Here is a 15,949-nt window from a genome sequence, read left to right on the forward strand (position 1 = left end):
ATGAACAGCCTGGCGATGACTGTAAGACAGGGGTCATTTGGCCCTGCTGACATGGTTCCCCCAGTGCCAGGACAGTTCCCAGTACAAGCCTGTGCCTACTGCATTGGCACAAGTGGATAGAGAAAAGATCTACCAGTGGAACAAGGAGTTGTCCAGTCCTGAGATGAGGGAAAATGATTTGCTGGAGCTAAGTAAGAAGTGAGAATCTGTTCCTGACCTTCACCCACATTGACAGCACACCAAATTAACAGAGTTTGCAATGCTCTGGCATTACTGCAATGTGTAGCATCACATCCAGAAGCCAGGTCAGCGTTTCTTGCAGCACACATCCACTTTTTTGTACCCCTTTTTTGCACACACGTCCCTTTGAGTATCTTTGACTCACCAGCCTTGGAGTTATTGGGACCCTGGTGAAAACAGATGAACAAGGAGTAATCAACTTTTTACTGACAACAGAAATTATCCCTTTATGTTTGCGAATTATGGAATCTGGAAGTGAACTTTCTAAAACAGTTGCCACATTCATCCTCCAGAAGATCTTCTTAGATGACACTGGTTTGGCTTATATATGTCAGACGTATGAGCGTTTCTCCCTTGTTGCCATGATCTTGGGTAAGATGGTCCTGCAGTTATCCAAAGAGCCTTCTGCCCATCTGCTGAAGCATGTAGTGAGATGTTACATTCAACTCTCAGATAACCCAGGGCACCTGAAGCACTCAGGCAGTGCCTCTCTGACCAGCTGAAGGACACAACCTTTGCTAAAAGATGACACCGCCATGAAATACTGGCTTGCACAACTGGTGAAGAACCTGTGAGAGGGCCAGGTCACTGATACCTGGGGTGTCCCCTGCCCCCTCAGTGATCCTTTCCTGTTCCCTCCCATGACTCCCCCAAGTTGGGGAAAGGAGGGGTAACCTACAAGGAACACAGCTCAGGTTTTATCACCAACTGGGGATAGACAATCTCAATGTTGAACCTCACTGAAGGAAAGGGACAAGGTACCCCTGCTGAGGTATATGGGCTGCCATCTCAGGCTGTCTTGAGACCTGGGCCCCCTCTGCTACTCCCAGGGAATGGGCTCCTGACACAGCGGTCTGCCACCACAGCCTCAAGAGGGTGTCAACACCAGCAAATGCTGTATTTGCAGCATGTCCAAGCTGATCCTTCTCCCCTGCCTCTACCTGGCCACCGGCAGGGAGCAGAGCCAGTGGTCACAGCAGCAGCACCCTAGGCATGGTGAAAGCCTGGGGACAAGCCATGTGTCATTTTTAATTTGGCCTTCCTGGAAGACTCAAGATGTGTCTCTTCATTCTCTCTCAGTATTTGTTTACTTTTTTTTTTTTTAATCTCAGAGAGAGGTGTGTTTAGTGGGCACAAGCTGTAATATTCAGCAAAACTTTGTCAACTGCCATTGTTCTCAAGTCTGTTAGTTGCATAAGCTCAATAAAAAGTTAGCCTGGGCATTAAAAAAAGCTATAGGACATTTCAGTGATTAACAGCAAATTTGAATATCACGATATATTGGATTACTGTTATTTTTCTTAGGTTTGATAGTCGTATCATGACTGTGCAGGAAAACAGCCTTAATCCTAGAAGATAATTTATGTCAAAGAATTTGGGATGGGAAGGGCCATGATATCTGCAACTTACCTTCACATGGTTCTTTTTTCACATGAAAAAATATGTATAAATATAGATGTATCGATGACATAGACATGTGGGTATAATGCAGATACATGTCTACAAGTAGATACAGAGTTTATAGGGATAAAAGTTAACATGACTAGATGTTCATCAGCAAATACAGGCAAAAGTCATTCATTGTGCTGTTCTCACAACTTTTCTGTTGGTTTGAAATTTTTCGAAGTAACAAGTTGAGGTGTAACTTTTAAAAATCTTATTGAAGTTTCCAAAAGTTAGTTCACATGCCACCTCCTTGAAGAGGCTCTTCAAGATACATTTTGGGAGAAATGACTCCCTTTTCTGCATTTCCAAGGCACTTTACTTATGTTCAAGATTCAATTGACTGAGTAAAAAAATCATGGGCCCCTGGTTCAAGCCCATAAATCTTGGCATCCTCTCGCAGACACATCTCTCAGTTCATGCTCACTTGTTCATCCCACAAGGCCTAGAACAGGATCAGTGCTTAAGGAAGGCAGACACTGGGCAGGAAATATCCAGACCTCAGGAGTAGCAGAAAGGCCTAGGGTGAGCTTACCACACTTGTGCCAGGGAGCTATGGGGGGAGCTGTCATGAGGAGGACCAGCCCCAAAGCAGAGCTCATGTTCAACACGGCCACTATGGAGGCACTTTCAACCTGGGGCAAGGTCCACACTTCCCAGAATTCTCTAAACCCCTCTTTGCTTTTCCCTAATGTCCTACACTTGCATAGGCTGAGCAATCACTCCACCTGCCCTTTCAGACCAAGGGGCCATGTTTGAGCAGGCACACAGGCATGTGGGGAAGTGTGTGCTGACACAGGTTCACTCACTCTATCCACAAATTTCCCACCCTGAATATGAACACGAAAGCAGGACCATGACTCTAACTCCTCCTTCTTCACTGCACACACGATCCTGCACATATTTGGCATCCTGCAAGGATCCTGCATTTCTGACGCCACCGTGCTGAGTGACAGGAAAGTCCATTACCCCCATATGTCAATGGTTCCTCTCTGGATCATTGACAAGGACAGCTATGGAGACATTTGGGGGATACTATGGATACCCAGAAAAGCCCAGCAGACACTGGAGCTTCTAGGTGAGAACCCAGGTGTGGCAAAAGGCAGAAGGAGCAGTTGCTATCTAAGGACATAACTTCACTGGAAACAAGGAGGGGAGCAGAGGATAGCCCAGAGTCAGGCTCTGCAGCAGGTGGTGGCTTCTTATCATCAGGGGACAATCGATGAAGTTGGCCAGCATGGCAGCTGTGTCATCCTGCTCCTTTTAGGCATGAAGATACAAGATTCAGAATAGTCACACACACACACACACACACACACACACACACACACACACACACGAATGATTCAGGATGGGGCAAACCTCTCTCCTTAGATAAGTGGCTGCAACCCCTTCCCCTACTTCTCACATCAGCCCCACCTTCTCACCCAAGGAGCCTTCCCTGCCTGGCCGGCTCACCTTTTCCTGGAGAGCTTCGGCCTCTGTCTCTGTCTCTATCTTTTCTTCTGTAGATGTCTCTGTTGGGGGCTGCACCTTGTCATCCCCATCCTCAGTCCCTTCTTCCAGCAGAGTTGGGAAAGCAGAGGGCTCTTCTTCAACCAGCTCCTGGGGAGGTGGGCCTGCTGTGGGGCTGCCCCCGTCCCTCTCCACCTCCCCCTGGGAGGGGAGCACTTCAGGGGCATGGGTGAGAGCTGCGTCCTCCACTTCTGACAGCAGCCCAGGTTCTGATTCTGGCTTAGGCTGCATCTCTGGGGGAGACTCAGGGGGAGGCAGAGCTGGAGGCAGGGTTGGGGGTGGAGGGCCACCTTCCTCTCCCTCCTGTTGGTGGCCCAGAACGGGCTACAGGGGGTGATGTGACACCTGAGGGTGGTGGAGGTGGCGAGGGGGAAGCCCCTTGGGCACAATCACCATGCTGTCCTCAGAGTCACTTTCCAGGGAGGTCTCCACCTCAGATGGTTCCTCCTTATCATAGTGGACAAAGGCTGGTCTGGGCATTCTCCCCCCAAAGTTTCATCTGGTGGTATAGTAGGAGGGGGAATCCAACAAGGGGCAAGGATGGGTCTTCATCTGAGATTGCCTGGGGGTTCTCAGGGCCAGGAAGAAGTTGGGGAGGGACAGACACTAGGCCTGGGACAGAAAAGCCTAGGTAGTTGTCTGTGGTGGGAGGTCCAGGAGTACCAAGGGCACAGGGCCTACTGAGGGCATGGGGCCTTCTGAGAGCAAGGGGCCCAGAGGATGGGAGGGTGGGGTGCTGAAGGGCAATGGGGCCTCAGGAGAGGGTACTGGAGCAGGTGTGGGGCAGGTGGGGCCCATGGACAGCAGGGGAGGAACCTGTGGGTGGGTGAGAGCAGCACAGGCCACCAGTGCTTCTGAGCAGAGAGAGGAGATCTGAGGGAGGAAGAAAGGGTAGGGTGAGCACCGGAAATACTGGCTCTCAGAAACAAGAGACCCCAGGAACCACAGAGGGGCTGAGGGGTCGCAGTTACCTCAAGACCATCTTACCACTGGCTAAGGGAGAAGGCTGGCAGGGCACAGGCAGGAGGAGGCAACCTATGAGCGAGAACATGCAGTGTTTGATTTTCTGTTCTTGTGTCAGTTTGCTGAGAATGATGGTTTCCAGTTTCATCCATGACACAGGTTACTATTAGAAGAATATATTCATTTAACTAGAGACTTCAAAAGCAATACAGAAAGTTCCATGGATATAAAAACCTTAACCATACAGACACACACACACACACACACACACACACACACACACACACACATATACATACATACATATATATGCACAGTCTTGCTCTGTCACCAGGCTGGAGTGCAGTGGGATAACCTCAGCTCACTGCAACCTTCGCTTCCTGGGTTCAAGCAATTCTCCTGCCTCAGCCTCCCGAGTAGCTGGGACTACAGGCACACTCCACAACACCCAGCTACCAGCTAATTTTTGTATTTTTAGTAGAGATGGGGTTTCACCATGTTGGCCAGGATGGTCTCAATCTCTTGACCTCGTGATCCACCAACCTCAGCCTCCCAAAGTGCTGGGATTACAGGCATGAACCACCACACCTGGCAAAACCTTAACCCTTTTAAAGCTCAGTTTTACTAAGTAATCAAAAAGGGTACTTGAATTTCATCGGACAAAGCAGGAGTATGTACAGCTTATGGGTGTACACACATGATGACATTGGTCATATCTTCATTGGCCACATGATTACACATTAGAATAGCATCTTTAGTGACCATAAAGCCAGTGTTATAGAAGGTATAGGAAGGAGGTACTCTTGGACTTGAGAGAAGAACAGAGATTGATCCAAGATGGCCGACCACTAACAGCTCAGGATTGTAGCTCCCAGTGAAAGCTCAGAGAACGAGACGACGCCACATCTTTAGACGAATTTTCGTCACTCACCGATTAGCCAATTCCCAGTGGAGGAGCCCCACGGGTTGCCAGCGCGACTCTTGTGGCTGCCGCAGCGGTTTTGCTGGCGTCTCGGCGCAGCTGCTCTTCACGCAGAGCCAACGGGACCGCTTCCCCTACTGACCGGAGTTTGGAGCTCTGGGAAGTCAGAGCCGCTTGCTGCGGACTCAAGAGGGAAGCCAGACCAGAGATTCCCGGGCAGAAGAGCACCATCAGTCTTATCACTGCTATTTAGGCTGCCACAGTGGGTGGCTCGGATCCCAGCACTGGGAATCAATAAGTCGGACGTCGACTCAGAAACCTAATTAGAAAGGCAGTTCATCTATAATGAAGGGAAAAAAGCAGCCCAAGAAGGCCGAGTATACTCAAAATCAGAACCCATCAGCAACGGAACAAGCCCTGATGGAAAAGGACTCATCAGCAACCGAACAAGCCCTGATGGAAAAGGACTCATCAGTAACGGAACAAGCCCTGATGGAAAAGGACTGTGTTCCATTATCTGAAGGAGGCTTTAAAAGGTGGATGATAAGAAACTTCTGGGAGTTAAAGAAACTTGTTCTAACCCAATGTAAAGAAACTAAGAACTTGGAAAAAAGGTTAGATGAAATGTTGAAAAGAATAGACAATATAGAGAGGAATACAAATGAACTTATGGAGTTGAAAAATACAACACGAGAACTTAGTGAAATATGTACAAGCTTAAACAGCTGAATGGATCAAGCAGAAGAAAGGGTATCAGAGGTCGAAGACCAACTTAATGAAACAAAATGACAAGACAAGAATAGAGAAAAAAGGATAAAAAGGAATGAGCAAAGTCTGCAAGCAATATGGGACTATGTGAAAAGACCTAATATACGCTTGATTGGTGTACCTGAATGTGACGGAGAGAATGAATTCAAGCTGGAAAATACTCTCCAGGACATTATCCAGGAAAATTTTCCTAGTTTAGCAAGGCGGGACACCATTCAACCCCAGGCAATACAGAGAACACCACAAAGATATTCCTCAAGAAGACCAACCCCAAGGCACATAATCGTTAGATTCACCAAGATCGAAACGAAGGAGAAAATATTAAGGGCAGCCAGAGAGAAAGATCAAGTTACCCATAAAGGTAAGCCTATTAGGCTTACAGCAGATCTCTCAACGGAAACCCTACAAGCTAGAAGAGAGTGGGGGCCAATATTCAATATACTTAATCAACAGAACTTTCAGCCCAGAATTTCATATCCTGCCAATTTAAGCTTTACATTTGAAGGAAAAATAAAATCTTTTAGGAACAAGCAAGTACTCAGAGATTTTGTTACCACCAGGCCTGCTTTACAAGAACTTCTAAAAGAAGCATTATACACAGAAAGGAACAACCAGTATGACCCTTTCTAAAAATACACCAAAAAGTAAAGAACATTAACATAAAGAAGAATTTTTATCAACAAAAGGAAAAAATAGCCAGTTAGTATCAAATGGCAGCAACCCTAAATTTAAATCGACCAAATCTCCCAATCAAAAGATACAGACAAAATCCAACGGTATATCCAAAGATATACATAGACTCAAAATAAAGGGTTGGAAAAAAAAAACGTACCAACCAAATGGAGAGCAAAAATAAATAAATAAAAAGCAGGAGTTGCAATTTTCACATTTGACAAAATAGATTTCAAAGCTATAAGGATACAAGGGTAAAAGGATTAATGTAATAATAAGAGATCTTAACACCCAGATACATAAGACCCATAATGAGATTTAGATTCAACGAGACAGAAAACTGATAACGATATCTGGGACTGGAACTAAGATCCAGAACAAATAAACTCAATAGAGCTCTCCATTTTAAACACACAAAATATACATTATCCACAAAATCTGACGATATATCTAAAGATATACAAAGACTCAAAACAAGGGGATGGAAAAAAACTCACCAACCAAATGGAGAGCAAAAATAAATAAATAAAAAGCAGGAGTTGCAATTCTCACACTTAATAAAATAGATTTCAAAGCTACAAGGATGCAAGGGTAAAAGGATTAATGCAACAATAAGAGATCTTAACACCCAGATACATAAGACACATAATGAGATTTAGATTCAATGAGACAACAAATTGATAACGATATCCAGGACTTGAACTCAGAGCCAGAACAAATAAACACAATAGAGGTCTCCATTTAAAAAAAAAAAAAAGAAAAAGAAAACAAATGACAGAAGTCGCTCCAATCACTCTGAGACAAATAAACCCTCATTTATTCTTAGTGCATATGCCGGTTATCAGACTAACCTTAATCTGGCACCTGAAACGAAAGGTACTTCATATAAAAATAACCAAATGCACTGAGGCCCAAGGCCCATTCATTAACCTTAGTTACATATTAGCCCTTGAAATATAATTGATACTAATTCCTAATATGCTTAATAGAGAGAACCAAATTTATTAAAAAAAAAAAAAGAGAAGAACATTGTGTAGAAATGTCATTGATTGTGTTAAAATTATTCTCCATGGGCCAGAGAACACACAGCATGGCCTTTAGAATGAGATGGACTTTGATTGGATGCAAGGTCTCAACACTTACCAGCTGAGTCACATTGGACAAAGTGCTTCATCATTCTGAGACTCAGTTTTTTGTTTGTTTGTTTTTTGAGATGGAGTTTTGCTTTTGCTGCCCAGGCTAAAGTGCAATGGCATGATCTCAGCTCACTGCAACTTCCGCCTCCCAGGTATGAGTGATTCTCCTGCCTCAGCTTCTTGAGTAGCTGGATTTACAGTGATGTGCCACCATGCTTGGGCAATTTTGTATTTTTCATAGAGACAGGGTTTCTCCTTGTTAGTCAGGCTGGTCTCTAACTCCTGACCTCAGGTGATCCACCCACCTTAGCCTCCCAAAGTGCTGAGATTACAGGCATGAACCACCATGCCCAGCCTAAGTAACATGTTTTTGTTTTTATTTATTTATTTATTATTGCATTTTAGGTTTGGGGGTACATGTGCAGAACATGCAAGACAGTTGCATAGGTACACACATGGCAGTGTGTTTTGCTTCCTTTCTACCCTTCACCCACATTTGGAATTTCTCCCGAGGCTATCCCTCCCCAGCTCCCCCCGCCGCTGGCCCTCCCATTTCCCCCCAATAGACCTCAGTGTTTAGTACTCCCCTCCCTGTGTCCATGTGTTCTCATTTTTCATCACCCACCTATGAGTGAGAATATGCGGTATTTCATTTTCTGTTCTTGTGTCAGTTTGCTGAGAATGATGTTCTCCAGATTCATCCATGTCCCTACAAACGACACGAACTCATCATTTCTGATTGCTGCATAATATTCCATGGTGTATATGTGCCACATTTTCCCAATCCAGTCTATCATCGATGGGCATTTGGGTTGATTCCAGGTCTTTGCTATTGTAAACAGCGCTGCAATGAACATTCGTGTGCGTGTGTCCTTATAGTAGAATGATTTATAGTCCTTTGGATATATACCCAGTAACGGGATTGCTGGGTCAAATGGAATTTGTATTTCTAAGGCCTTGAGGAATCACCACACTGTCTTCCACAATGGTTGAACTAATTTACACTCCCACCAACAGTGTAAAAGTGTTCCTTTTTCTCCACATCCTCTCCAGCATCCGTTGTCTCCAGATTTTTTAATGATCACCATTCTAACTGGCGTGAGATGGTATCTCAATGTAGTTTTGATTTGCATCTCTCTGATGACCAGTGACGATGAGCATTTTTTCATATGATTGTTGGCCTCATATATGTCTTCTTTTGTAAAGTGTCTATTCATATCCTTTGCCCATTTTTGAATGGGCTTGGTTGTTTTTTCCTGTAAATCTGTTTTAGTTCTTTGAAAATTCTGGATATCAGCCCTTTGTCAGATGGGTAAACTGCAAAAATTTTTTCCCATTCTGTTGGTTGCCGATTCACTTTAGTGACTGTTTCTTTTGTCGTGCAGAAGCTATGGAGTTTGATTAGGTCCCATTGGTCTATTTTGGCTTTTCTTGCCAATGCTTTTGGTGTTTTGTTCATGAAGTCCTTGCCTACTCCTATGTCCTGGATAGTTTTGCCTAGATTTCCTTCTAGGGTTTTTATCGTGTCAGGTCTTATGTTTAAGTCTTTAATCCATCTGGAGTTAATTTTAGTGTAAGGTGTCAGGAAGGGGTCCAGTTTCTGCTTTCTGCACATGGCTAACCAGTTTTCCCAACACCATTTATTAAACAGGGAATCCTTTCCCTATTGCTTGTTTTTGTCAGGTTTATCAAAGATTGTATGGTTGTAGATATGTTGTGTTGCCTCTGATGCCTCTGTTTTGTTCCATTGGTCTATATCTCTGTTTTGGTACCAGTACCATGCTGTTTTGATTACTGTAGCCTTGTAGTATAGTTTGAAATCCGGTAGTGTGATGCCCCCCGCTGTGTTCTTTTTGCTTAGAATTGACTTGGCTATGCGGGCTCTCTTTTGGTTCCATATGAAGTTCACGGTGGTTTTTTCCAGTTCTGTGAAGAAAGTCAATGGTAGCTTGATGGGGATAGTGTAGAGTTTGTAAATTACTTTGGGCAGTATAGCCATTTTCATAATATTGATTCTTCCTAACCATGAACATTGAATGTTTCTCCATCTGTTTGTGTCCTCCCTTATTTCGTTGAGCAGTGGTTTGTAGTTTTTCTTGAAGAGGTCCCTTACGTTCCTTGTAAGTTGTATTCCTAGGTATTTTATTCTCTTTGTAGGAATTGTGAATGGCAGTTCATCCTTGATTTGGCTCTCTTTAAGTCTGTTATTGGTGTATAGGACTGCTTGTGATTTTTGCACATTGATTTTATATCCTGAGACTTTGCTGAAGTTGCTTATCAGTTTCAGGAGTTTTTGGGCTGAGACGATGGGGTCTTCTAGATATACTCTCATGTCATCTGCAAATAGAGACAATTTGGCTTCCTCCTTTCCTATTTGAATACCCTTTATTTCTTTTTCTTGCCTGATTGCTCTGGCTAGAACTTCCAGTACTATATTGAATAGGAGTGGTGAGAGAGGGCATCCTTGTCTAGTGCTGGATTTCAGAGGGAATGCTTCCAGTTTTTGCCCATTCAGTATGATATTGGCTGTTGGTTTGTCATAAATAGCTTTTATTACTTTGAGATATGTTCCGTCAATACCGAGTTTATTAAGAGTTTTTAGCATAAAGGGCTGTTGAATTTTGTCAAATGCCTTCTCTGTGTCAATTGAGATAATCATGTGGTTTTTGTTTTTGGTTCTGTTTATGTGGTGAATTATGTTTATAGACTTGCATATGTTGAACCAGCCTTGCATCCCCGAGATGAATCCTACTTGATCATGATGCATAAGTTTTTTGATGTGCTGTTGCAGTTGGCTTGCCAGTATTTTATTAAAGATTTTTGCATCTATGTTCATCATGGATATTGGCCTGAAGTTTTCTTTTCTTGTTGAGTCTCTGCTGGGTTTTGGTATCAGGATGATGTTGGTCTCATAAAATGATTTGGGAACGATTCCCTCTTTTTGGATTATTTGGAATAGTTTCAGAAGGAATGGTACCAGCTCCTCTTTGTGTGCCTGGTAGAATTCGGCTGTGAACCCATCTGGACCTGGACTTTTTTTGTGTGGTAGGCTCTTAATTGCTGCCTCAACTTCTGACCTTGTTGTTGGTCTATTCATAGTTTCGGCTTCCTCCTGGTTTAGGCTTGGGAGGACATAGGTGTCCAGGAATTTATCCATTTTTTCCAGGTTTACTAGTTTATGTGTGTAGAGTTGTTTGTAATATTCTCTGATGATGGTTTGAATCTCTGTGGAATCTGTGGTGATTTCCCCTTTGTCATTTTTTTATTGCATCTATTTCGTTGTTCTCTTTTTTCTTTTTAATCAATCTGGCTAGTGGTCTCTCTATTTTGTTGACCTTTTCAAAAAACCAGCTCTTGGATTTATTGATTTTTTGAAGGGATTTTCGTGTCTCTATCTCCTTCAGTTCTGCTCTGATCTCAGTTATTTCTTGTCTTCTGCTAGGTTTGAGTTTTTTTCATCTTGCTCCTCCAGCTCTTTCAATTTTGATGATAGGGTGTCAATTTTGGATCTCTCCATTCTTCTTACGTGGGCACTTTTCTGATGTGTTGTGTCTTCATTCTCATTGGTTTTGAAGAACTTCTTTATTTCTGCCTTCATTTCATTGTTTATCCAATCAACATTCAAGAGCCAGTTGTTCAGTTTTCATGAAGCTGTGCAGTTCTGAGTTAGTTTCTGAATTCTGAGTTCTAACTTGATTGCACTATGGTCTGAGAGACTGTTTGTTATTATGTCAGTTGTTTTGCATTTGCTGAGGAGTGCTTTACTTCCAATTATGTGGTCAATTTTAGAGTAGGTGTGATGTGGTGCTGAGAAGAATGTATATTCTATGGATTTGGGGTGGAGACTTCTGTAAATGTCTATCAGGTTTGCTTGTTCCAGGTCTGAGTTCAAGCCCTGGATGTCCTTGTTAATTTTCTGTCTGGTTGATCTGTCTAATATTTACAGTGGAGTGTTAAAGTCTCCCACTATTATTGTGTGGGAGTCTAAGTCTTTTTGTAAGTCGTTAAGAACTTGCCTAATATATCTGGGTGCTCCTGTATTGGGTCCATATATATTTAGGATCATTATCTCTTTTTGTTGTATCAATCCTTTTACCATTATGTAATGACCTTCTTTGTCTCTTTTGATCTTTGTTGCTTTAAAGTCTATTTTATCAGAGGTGAGAATTGCAACTCCTGCTTTTTTTTTTTTTGCTCTCCATTTGCCTGGTGAATCTTCCTCCATCCTTGTGTTTTGAGCCTTTGAGTATCCTTGCATGTGAGATGGGTTTCCTGGATACAGCACACCGATGGGTTTTGGTTTTTTATCCAATTTGCCAGTCTGTGTCTTTTGATTGGTGCATTTAGGCCATTTACATTTATGGTTAATATTGTTATGTGAGAATTTGATACTGCCATTTTGATACTAGCTGGCTGTTTTGCCCATTAGTTGATGCAGATTCTTCATTTTGTTGATGCTCTTTAGCATTTGGTATGTTTTTGGAATGGCTGGTACTGGTTGTTCCTTTCTATGTGTAGTGCCTCTTTCAGGAGCTCTTGTAAAGCAGGCATGGTGGTGACAAAATCTCTGAGTACTTGCTTGTTCACAAAGGATTTTATTTTTTCTTCACTTATGAAGCTCAGTTTGGCTGGATATGAAATTCTGGGTTGAAAGTTCTTTTCTTTAAGGATGTTGAATATTGGCCCCCACTCTCTTCTGGCTTGTAGAGTTTCTGCCGAGAGATCTGCTGTGAGTCTGATCGGCTTCCCTTTGTGGGTGACTCGACCTTTCTCTCTGGCTGCCCTTAGTATTTTCTCCTTCATTTCAACCCTGATGAATCTGACAATTATGTGCCTTGGGGTTGCTCTTCTTTTGGAATATCTTTCTGGTGTTCTCTGTATTTCCTGTACTTGAATATTGGCCTGCCTTTCTAGGTTGGTGAAATTTTCCTGGATAATATCCTGAAGAGTATTTTCCAGCTTTGATTCATTCTTGTTGTCACATTCTGGTACACCTATGAAATGTAGGTTAGGTCTCTTCACATAGTCCCACATTTCTTGTAGACTTTGTTTGTTCCTTTTTGCGCTTTTTTCTCTCATCTTGGTTTCTTGTTTTATTTCATTGAGTTGATCTTTGACTTCTGATATCCTTTCTTCTGCTTGGTCAATTTCGCTGTTGAAACTTGTGCATGCTTCGCCAAGTTCTCCTGTTCTGTTTTTCAGCTCCTTCAGTTCATTCATATTCCTCTCTAAGTTGTCTATTCTTGTTATCATTTCCTCGAATCTTTTTTCAAATCTTTTTTCAAGGTTCTTAGTTTCTTTGCATTTATTTAGAACATGTTCTTTCAGCTCACGGAAGTTTCTCATTACCCACCTTCTGAAGTCTGATTCTGTCATTTCATTACACTGATTCTCCGTCCAGCTTTGTTCCCTTGCTGGTGAGGAGTTTTGGTCCTTTGTAGGAGGTGAGGTGCTTTGGTTTTGTGTGTTTTCCTCCTTTTTGCACTGGTTTCTTCCCATCTTTTTGGGTTTATCCACCTGTCATCTGAGTAGTTGCTGACTTTTCAATTGGGTCTCTGAGTGGATGCCCAGATTGTAGATGATAAAGTATTTCTGTTACTTAATTTTTTTCTAAAAAAATAACAGCTGCTGAGGTCCACTCCAGGCCCTGCTTGTCTGGGGTACACCTGTAGCAGCTGCAGAACAGTGAGGGATGCTACCGGTTTCTTCTTCTGCTATCTTTGTCCCAGAATGATGCTCGCCAAATGCCAGTCTAATCAGTCCTTTTTGAGGTGACTCTTTGGATGTACAGGAGTCAGGGAGCTGCTTGAGGAGGTGTTCTGTACTTTATAGGAGCTCAAGTGCTGAGCTGTGAGCTCTCTTATTCATTCAGGGCTGTTAGGCAGGTACATTTAAGTCTGCTGCAGCAGAACTCATAAAACCCCCTTTTTTCCTCAGATGCTCTGTCTCGGGGAGTTAGGTCTTTCTTTATGAGTATCCATTGCACTGTCCTGCCCAGTTAGGAGGCAGTTTAGTCACTATTTGCCTGCTGAGGCTCCTCCCTGCTGCCGTGGGCTCTGCCCTAGTGTCGTGGGCTCCACCCTGTTGGCGAAGTCTCTCTGTTATGGCGGGTTGCCTCAGCAACAGCAGGCTGCATCAGCAATGGGAGTTTACCTCAGTAGGATCAGAAATGCCTCGGTAATGGCGAACGCCCCTCCGCCACTGAGCTGCACCATCCTGGTTCAGCCATGCCCGCAGTGAAACTCTCAACCCTGAGCATTTCAAATCGCCATTTTGTTTGTCCCTCTGGGGGTGGGACCCGCTGAGCCTGATCACCTGGCTCCCTGCCTCAGAGCTTTTTTTTTTCCCTTTTCAAGTTGAATGTTTGACTCTCTCCCAGGTGTTTCAGTCACCTGCTGATAAGGCACCGGGATCTGTGTGATTTCCCATGCAGCGATCCACTGCGCCAGCTCAAAGGTAGCTTCTTGGGAATCTCCTGGTCTGGCTTACTGTCCAAGTCCCGTTTAATCAGATGGGTATGCTAATCTGCCCTCCCAAATCTCAAATTGCCAGTTTAACAGGGCACCCAGACCAGTGCATTTTGTGCTTTGTGCAGTGCTGCTGTTCTGCGGTGCCAGCCGAAACAGCTGTGCTAGCTGAAACAGCTGCGCTGGCATCCCATGTTTCTCCTACACCTGGGAATTTCCCCGTTCTGTGGGCAACAAATATCCGGCTGCAAATGCGGCCTCCACTCACCCTCTGCATCTTCACTGAGAGCTGCAATCCTGAGTTGCTCCTATCACGCCATCTTAGTGGAAGAATTAAAAACACACCTGTTCGAGGCACATTTCCTCACTTTGCATTGGGGTCCATCCCCTCTCACCTTTGAGCTGATAGCGCTCTCCTGCTTCAAGCTCTCCCATAGCCACCCTTTGCACCTTAAATCCTGAATTTCATTTAATTTTTTTACTAAAACATGCTGATGTATGGGAAATAGGATGCAAAATGTGCAGGAATGTTTTAGACACAGTTCAAGGTTTCCAAAACATTTTGTGCTAGGGAGGCTGCTTGCTACAAGCTCCCAAAACTCTAGGAGGACATAATATTCATCCTCCCTCAGCAGAGGACGTGAGATGAGAAGCCCTGGGAGCACCTGAGCCTTGGGCTTTTAGCATAGAGTTTTCAGGTCTTTATAGTTTGAACCTGCGACACAGAGAGATCACGGGTCTCTGGCTTCCTGTGACCTTTGCCTTTCTTGCCAAAAGAAAATGACTGTCCAAAGCAAGAAACTTGAGGGCATGGATCACCCTCTGTGTTAGGCAACCTGAACCCCATATGCAGGGATGTAAGGAGGAAAATACAAAAGTCTTTACATGAGCACTGAGAAGGCAGATGCAGCAGAAACCTTTGGGAGGTAACTACCCAGTCTTGGATCTATGGTGGAGAAAGAGCGTGTTGGTGATCATGTGTACTTACACTCTACGGTCACCAGGTGGCACTATGACCTCGTCTGTGGCTCTGAAAAGAATGATTTGGCAAAAGTTTATCACAGCTAATATTTAACAAGCCCCTACTATTTGCCAAATCACTCACTCCTGGCAACAACCTAAGGAGCTGGGGATTCTTATTATATGTCTATTCTAGGACACAAAGACATAAAGACATGAATTATCTTGCCCACATCACTCAGCTAATAAGTGGTGGAGGCTGAATAGAACCTAACAGTGTGGCTGCAGATCCCACATGCATTGATTGAAGAAGTGTTTATTGAGCATCTGCCATGCACAAGGCCTTGTGTGATTAAATACAGTTATGATTAATAACATAACAATGACAAATCACTGACACTTTTCAGATGTAAGATTTTCTTTTTTGTAGGTTTCAGGCACAGAACTTTGTATCCAAAAATAGTGAAATTGATTCCACTAGTCATGACAGAAATGACAATACATTTACATGAGTTGGGTGTTTTAGAATCCTTGACAGAAACTGAGTGAGGAATAAAATTGTTTCCACTTCACACACAAAAAAACTGAGGTGAAGAGGGGTAAATTAATTTTTTATGGCATGAAGTAGAAATTCAAAGTACAGGAATTTGAACTTGGTTCTGACCTTTTCTGAGGCCCCCATCCTCTTGACCACTATAGACTCAAGCATCACCTTGTTTTTCCACTCATTCAAGAAACTTTTTAAAAGTTTAATTATCTAATAGGTTGGCCCTCATCATGAGCTTCTGTTCCCATTCTGCAGGTGGTGAAGCCCTCTGTTGTCCTGACCCCACAGTTTCTGTCCCATGACCAGGGCCAGCCCA

General features: G+C 43.5%; 2 pseudogenes across 1 annotated transcript; one reads left to right on the forward strand and one right to left on the reverse strand.

The window, feature by feature from the left end:
• LOC144582809 (CCR4-NOT transcription complex subunit 9 pseudogene) lies at positions 1-920 on the forward strand (annotated as a pseudogene).
• On the reverse strand, positions 526-14,561 carry LOC128932081 (proline-, glutamic acid- and leucine-rich protein 1 pseudogene; annotated as a pseudogene). The gene is made up of 3 exons (XR_013536261.1): positions 14,522-14,561; positions 3,142-4,169; positions 526-653 (listed from the first exon to the last, which is right to left on the reverse strand). The product of XR_013536261.1 is annotated as a proline-, glutamic acid- and leucine-rich protein 1 pseudogene (transcript).
• Positions 14,562-15,949: the final 1,388 nt, after the last annotated feature.

Source organism: Callithrix jacchus, chromosome 5 (assembly GCF_049354715.1).
Source record: "Callithrix jacchus isolate 240 chromosome 5, calJac240_pri, whole genome shotgun sequence".
NCBI lineage: Eukaryota > Metazoa > Chordata > Mammalia > Primates > Cebidae > Callithrix > Callithrix jacchus.